This window comes from Macrobrachium nipponense, chromosome 42 (genome assembly GCF_015104395.2).
Source record: "Macrobrachium nipponense isolate FS-2020 chromosome 42, ASM1510439v2, whole genome shotgun sequence".
Taxonomy (NCBI): domain Eukaryota; kingdom Metazoa; phylum Arthropoda; class Malacostraca; order Decapoda; family Palaemonidae; genus Macrobrachium; species Macrobrachium nipponense.
Genome location: NC_061103.1, coordinates 6,610,370 through 6,617,869, shown reverse-complemented (window position 1 = coordinate 6,617,869; position 7,500 = coordinate 6,610,370).

Genomic DNA, 7,500 nt, shown 5'->3' with positions numbered 1-7,500 from the left:
CCCGTTGCTGAATAACCACTGGTTCCATGCAACGTAAAAACACCATACAAACAAACAAACAATAACCTCCTCCTCCTCCTCCTCTCCTCCTCCTCCCTCCTCTTCTCTCTCTCTCTCTCTCCCTCTCTATCTCTCTCTCTCTCTCTCTCTCTCTCTCTCTGGTAGCCTAAATCATGACAGAAGAATATATCAGGGAGACCCCACCGTTACACACGGAATATCTGTACAGTGCAATATTGTGACCGGCACATGAGAGCTTAATGCCGTGCAATGAATCGCTAAAATTCTCTCTGGTAAAATGGCAACCATTTTAGTCTGACTGTGATATAACGGTTCTGTTTGTTTTTATTAAATTACTCTCAGCGTGGATTATTGCTCCAGTGTTTATTGCAAGCACTGCGGATACTGTGTACCTCGGTCGTGTACGAAGGAAAATTTTGAATATAACAAATATGGCGTTAAAGAAATTTTTCGTTCAAGATTAAAAATTGGCCGAAATATGCTGACTTTTGCCGCGTGTTTTATTGAATAACTGTGACGTATAAACGCCACATAGGGACCATCTCATAAGCAAAAAAAAAAAAAAAAAAAAAAGTAGGGAATGTACATTGATATTTCAAAATTCATCCGGAATCAAATGGTTCTTAGACTTGATTAGACTCCAGTGGTTAACAAGCTTGCTTGACCACACAGTAATGATAATTCCAAATTATAATATAATTTTGGAATATTGTGTCTGACCCCCTTATCATTAAAGAAAACTGCTCGAAATCACTAGATACTAAAAGATATTTATATTAATGTGTTAACGTCCAAAAAAGGCATACATATGAGAAAATATTACTCTCTTTTACACAAACAGATACGAAAGTGAAGTGACTGAAGGGAAGTTTTTAAGACTGGATCTTCGCTAAATACGTCAGTAATCATATATTCACAATGATAATGATTCGCTCTCCAATTCGTTAAATCATTCGACAGAAATGTAAAACGAGGCAGATACTTATGCATTATCATAATAACGCATTGCAGCGCATTAAGCATTTTGCTGTTTTGGTAATTAATAAGGATAAGCTTTGGTATTCCCATGAGAAGATATACAATTCCCCTTTAATTTATACAGGTTTCTTTTCAACTTGCTAAATAGGATACATCATATTCGTACTTTTTACTCATCATTTCCACTCCTATTGCATTACGGTTCTCGGTAAGAGTCATTTTTAGGCTTCTTGGCTACAATAGAATGTTATTATTTGCATTTACCCGTTTCATACATATTGCTATTTTTTTCTTACTTTGGTATAGCATCCCTCCTATCTTTCACCCAAGACTGTCTGAATCCAAATAAATTTCACCCACACTTTTTTTTTCTTCCCTTTTGAGTGGGGAGGAGGGTGACGAGTTGGAAACCTTTAGTCTGTTGACTTTGTCAAGCAATGAGATGCTTAAGTATCTCGGATTCAAGTATCTTAATGAAAGATTAAAGAGAGAGATGCTTTGATGCTTAAGTGACACGAAAGTGAGAGCTGCAGGCGTTGGAAGAGTTGGAGCTTTTAGCGGCTAATGGATGCAACAAACTTTCCCAGATCGGATCTGTTTGCTTGGACCAAACAGCCTGATTGAAATACACTAAGAAACTACTTCTTCGTTCGTTGCCGGAGAGAAAGAGAGAGAGAGAGAGAGAGAGAGAGAGGAGAGAGAGAGATAGATGGAATATATATATATATATATATATATATAATATATATATATATATATATATATATTTATATATATATATATATATATATATATTAATATAGATATATATATATATTCGATTATATTCGATTATCTCCTCTCTCTCTTGAAACGATGGCAATTCTTAATTCATATGAGAGAGAGAGAGAGAGAGAGAGGAGAGAGAGAGAGAGAGAGAGAGAGAGAGGAGAGAGAGTTTTCCCTAAAACATCCCTAGATATTTGCCACATGAATATATATATTATATATATATATATATATATATATATATATATAAATATATATATATATATATATATATATATATATATATATATATATATATATATATATATATCTTTCCTGAATATATCGTTATTTCCGCAACGCTGTGCTCGTCTCGATCCTTCACGCAGAAAGTGGTCTTTGGAAGAGGAAAAAAGATAAAAGCTGAAGTTATTCTTAAAGTATTTTTACCCGAATGTACGTGCTCACTCGAGCGCTGGTAAATGTTTACGTAAAGAATACCTGCTTGTCCTACCTTAATGGCGTCATTGAATGTTGCAGCATTAACAACAGCATTGTTATGACGTATTTTCGTAAGTAGAATATGCATATGAGGATGTTTTCCTCTGTGGAACCTGAATTAGATTAATTCATTCTGGGAAGTAGTGAAAAAGGCATGTGATGCTCTATGCATATTAGCTGCACAACAAATTCAGTGAAGTAAATGTTATGAGAAGACTTATGTTAAAACAACTTCATTCTTCTACTTGCAGTTGTACCCCAACCACTCAAAGACACACCACACACACACACTCGCACACACACACACACACACACACACATATATATATATATATATATATATATATATATATATATATATATATATTATATATATATATGATGGATGGGAGTGGGAGAAGGTCCTTTTATGATCTTAAAATTTCTATTCCTAAGTCAAAGGTGAAAAAAGTTCTCCTAATTGCGAAAAAACTACTTATCATCAAACCTAACCGCCTCTCTCTCTCTCTCTCTCTCTCTCTAATGCACACACTCATCGCCAATTAAGAGGTTTGAGCAATGCACATTCATTATGCACACTCCATGCAGTTCCTCATTTGCATATTCAGCATTGATGACAATGGAAGACACTGCAACTTCCTCATCATGTGATGCCATAATCTTGTAATGCTTTTCAGTCCCTGAATATTTCTCGTTGTCAGTAATGGTTCCATTAATCCTATTTCAGTTCCCGTGCCACATATCGCTTCCTAATCTAATTATGTATCGATGGATATCTCTCTCTCTCTCTCTCTCTCTCTCTCTCTCTCTCTCGTCTCTCTCTCTCTCTCTCTCTCTCTCATTTAGCTGAATTCATTCTCTTCTTATGTCATGACGATAACATATATTTAATTCGTAATTATTTTTTAAAGGAGGCATCAATAATATATGATATATTAGGACCACAAATGGCACTAAAGCTAACACCCTCCATAAACGCCCACGCAAAACGATAATGATTTTATTACTGAAACAATTACATTACTCTGTGGAGCAATTTGACTCGCTTATTAAAAAATTTCGGCGTCCATTTTCCAGCCCTTGCTATGGTAATCGCATTACGCCGGTGGGAATTTTCATATTTTACCAGGACGTGAATAAAGGAGAAACGTATATCCATGGATACAATTCCATTAGGGAGCGCATACAGAAACGCCTCGCTAATTAGCTAGAGACGCACCATTAAAACGTCGTTATTTACAGGTTGATGATAATTTGGCTTAAAAATGCCGTAAATATGTGACGAGATATGGGAGATGGTTTTATCCGAATTCTCATTAAACACATCTGGATGCTAGAATGAATTCAATTCCCATAGTAGATTCACATCAACCGTGCATTTGACGTCTAGGTCAGTCCCTTACGACGCTCCTGATTGGCTGTTGATAAGCCAATCACAGGGCCGGAAACTCTTCCCAGTCTCTATCGGGAGTTCACACAGCCAGGATGTTTGTTCCGTCTCCCCTGAGGGATAAGTCTTTCAAAAGTATCCTTCAGGAGAGGTGGAACATACATCCTACTTATGTGAACTCTCTCGTGAGAATGAGAGATTCCAGCCCTGTGATTGGCTTATCAACAGCCAATCAGGAGCGTCGTAAAGAACAGCGCTGGGTATGAGATGCACGGGTGAAGTGAATCTACTATAACTGGCTTGATTATTTTAATACTCACTATTAAGAATTCAGTCAAGTAAATAGAAATATAATTGTATTGAAAAATTCCTAAACCACCATTAACTATGGCTTTACTTAAATACAAAAAAAATTAATTACATTGAAAATTTCCTAAACTACCGTTAACTATGGGAGGACACAAAAAAGCAAATTTAACAGATATATACACAGGAAAGATGACAAACCAAATCATGGAGCCATCATGAGATAGTCAAAGAACCTTGTACGAGACTATCTTTTGTTTTTCTTTACTTGCAAATTCGTATTTTGGAAAAAGAAAATATGTCAGAAAACTGATTTTTTTTTATCGGCAGGTTGATTAAAGCTTGTCTCCCCAACCCCTTCTCTACTTGTATAAATAATGATTTTCCAAGCAATATTGCTAAAAGAAAACTTATTACTGTAATTCTAAGTAGCAATTCGTTGGTCAAATGAACCCATTCAGAATGCTTTTATGGCAAAGCTTTAAAGATTTCCAACACTAATTGCATTCTGAGAACTCACACATTATCACGATTTAATTTAGGTAAATATCGAACTCAATTGTAAATTGTAAATCTATTATTATTGTATCCCAGCCAAAAACATAAGAAAAACATCGTCCACAAGGAAAGGTATCGAGCGAAAATTGCCGGTGAAAGTCTGCAAGCCTGCAAAATATTTTCCAAACAATAACGATGGGATTGCTGGTGACACAATCTCTATGAGAAAATTCTTATTATGGCAAAAGAGAACAAAGAATTCCTATTATTCCTAACGACAATGTCCCACGTTTAGCAATATTCCAGTGGTTTTAGAGAGAGAGGAGAGAGATGGAGGGAGAGAGGATGAGAGAGAAGAAAGGAGAGAGAGAGACGGAGAGAGAGGAGGAGAGGAGAGATGAGAGAGAGAGAAACAGGTTATCATTTTCCATTTCCCATTCTGAGCTAAATGGAACTGTTGGCAAAATGCCACTCAAATGCATTAAACCATTTGTTTCCCAATGATGTTAACATCTATTTCAGACTGCAAATTACGAAATTATGAGCTATTTCCCTAATCATTTATGACTAAGATAACCATATTTGACTTTATCCTGTAAAAAAATAGAATCATATTTTCAAAAAAAAAAATACTGTGAAACCGAAATGAAATTTACTATTTTGTTTTTTTTTATAGACAGGGAAAATATATCCAAACTTAAAGCTAATTAGATAGTTGTATACTTTGTGAAGGAAAAAATCTATTCAAGATTCCACACACACGCACACGCACACACACACACACACACACACACACACACACACACACATATATATATATATATATATATATATATATCTATATTATATATATATACACGGTGTACACCACGTTATGTATGTTAAGGAATATTAGCATTAAGAATGTTATAATATTTTATAAACTGCAAAAAATAAAAATGTCTATGTGTCACGAAGATATGGTATAACTAAGCAGAAACTGCGTGCGAAAGAGTTTTACAAACGATAATACTAAACCGGAGGCCTCCTTTCTTGTATTCAGTCCATAATCACAATAATATTGACGACTGACCCTCCGAATTCTTTCACGGGAGACATATATTACGTGTAAATAAATGCTTACAAAGAAAAAAAACTCGATATCAACTCAATAAACAGAAAATGACAAACAGCGTCTTGGTTTGAATTGAGCGCTTTCCCATCAATGGAGCAATTTACTTTGACACGCGAAGACTCGCACGATAAAGGACGCTCTGGCCAGTCGATTGTATTCAAGAGTAAGTTTATTGCTTAAGGTTATTGCTCGGTCGTTGATGAAGGAAACGTCATTTGCTTTGTATGAATCCGTGGGTCAGTTGTGCAGTAAGCAACATGATTTTATTCCTTCATACAACGGGGAGAGTGGGGCAGTTTATAATTTCTCACAGGAATGGTATTAAGGAATACATAGAATTCTCGATGAGAGAGAGAGAGAGAGAGAGAGAGAGAGAGAGAGAGAGAGAGAGAGAGAGAGAGAGGGGGGGGTGAGAAGGGGAGAGAGAGAGTTTACATATTGGCGAGAAGGGGGCCCACTTTGTTTTGGGTTTAGTCGTCTCTCATTTGAAGCATCCATGGAAAAAATATCTGTTTGTTTTTTTCAAGTTTTCAAATAATGTATATTGTCAGAAACGTATTACAGAAATAAGGTCAATAAAATATCATGGTTTAATATAAATAATATATTTTTCCCTCTGCTTACTCACTTTACGTAAAACGTAATTTAAAAAATTAATTGCATTCTGATTACAAGCATATGCACAAAAATTAAACGGACTTTGAAATGACTCTACAAAGTTGTTACCAATCTAGCGCAGTGTCCAATGATGTAAAATGATCTACCAGCACAACAGTGACCATGGACGCGCTAATGCAACTTCTGTGGAAAAACTTTAACAATAGAAACCTAGGGATGCAAAACATTTGCCGGAATTGGAATGAAAGCTTTCCTATGAAGCAGTTGCTAAGGCTCAATGAGTTTGTATTGGAACATTTACATTTATTTTCAACAAACTCGTTATATCGATTTTTTGTCACAGATATCTAGTTCACTAGTCAACTTCTGTCGCGAGAATAAACATTCCAGAGAATTGATTCAGTCGCCTAGAGCAACCCTACATAAGATTTCCTTTTACTTTTAAGCTTAAATATCCTACAATAATAACCATTTTTTTATCCTACTTTATCTCAGCCTGTTGTTTTCTGATTTATTTTTTTCGAATTTCTCATGAGGAAGCTTTCTTATCAAGTTATTATTATTATTATTATTATTATTATTATTATTATTATTTTATTATTATTATTATTATACATAATAATAATAATAATAATAATAATAATAATAATAATAATAATAATAATAATAATAATACGGTACAAATTGGATCTTAAGCTTTAATCGACAAAAGATACTAAATTGACTCATTCCAGAGAGAGAGAGAGAGAGAGAGAGAGAGAGAGGGGGGGGGGGGGTGCAGACGTCCCTGACCAAAAAGGAATCTAGAATGTGTAATAATAATAATAATAATAATAATAATAATAATAATAATAATAATAACAACAACAACAACAATGTGGCCATTGATCCAGCATTTGTATTGTATGTAAGTAAGTGTTCTTTCTGTAACTACTCCCATATGTATTTAACTTTCAGTAAAACACCCTCTCTCTCTCTCTCTCTCTCTCTCTCTCTCTCTCTCTCTCTCTCTCTCTCTCTCTCCTTCTAGCCTTCAGATATCACAGTCTACCTTGGGAAATAACCCAAGTTCCCACCCAGAAATAAGGTTTCCCTTCCCTAGATGCTATCACGCCTTGCGAGCAGTAAGGAACTTATTTCTACCCTCATCCATGCCTTCCAGAAAATAAGACAGCAGACAGACGTTTCTCCCTGTTCTCCAAAGACTAGGAACTCACTCAGCTTACGTGATACAGGGGGGGGGGGGGGGGGGGGTGGTGGGGGGGGGTGGGGGGGGGGGAAGGTCCCTTGTGTGGGACTACTAGTACCTTTTCGGATTCTCTACCTC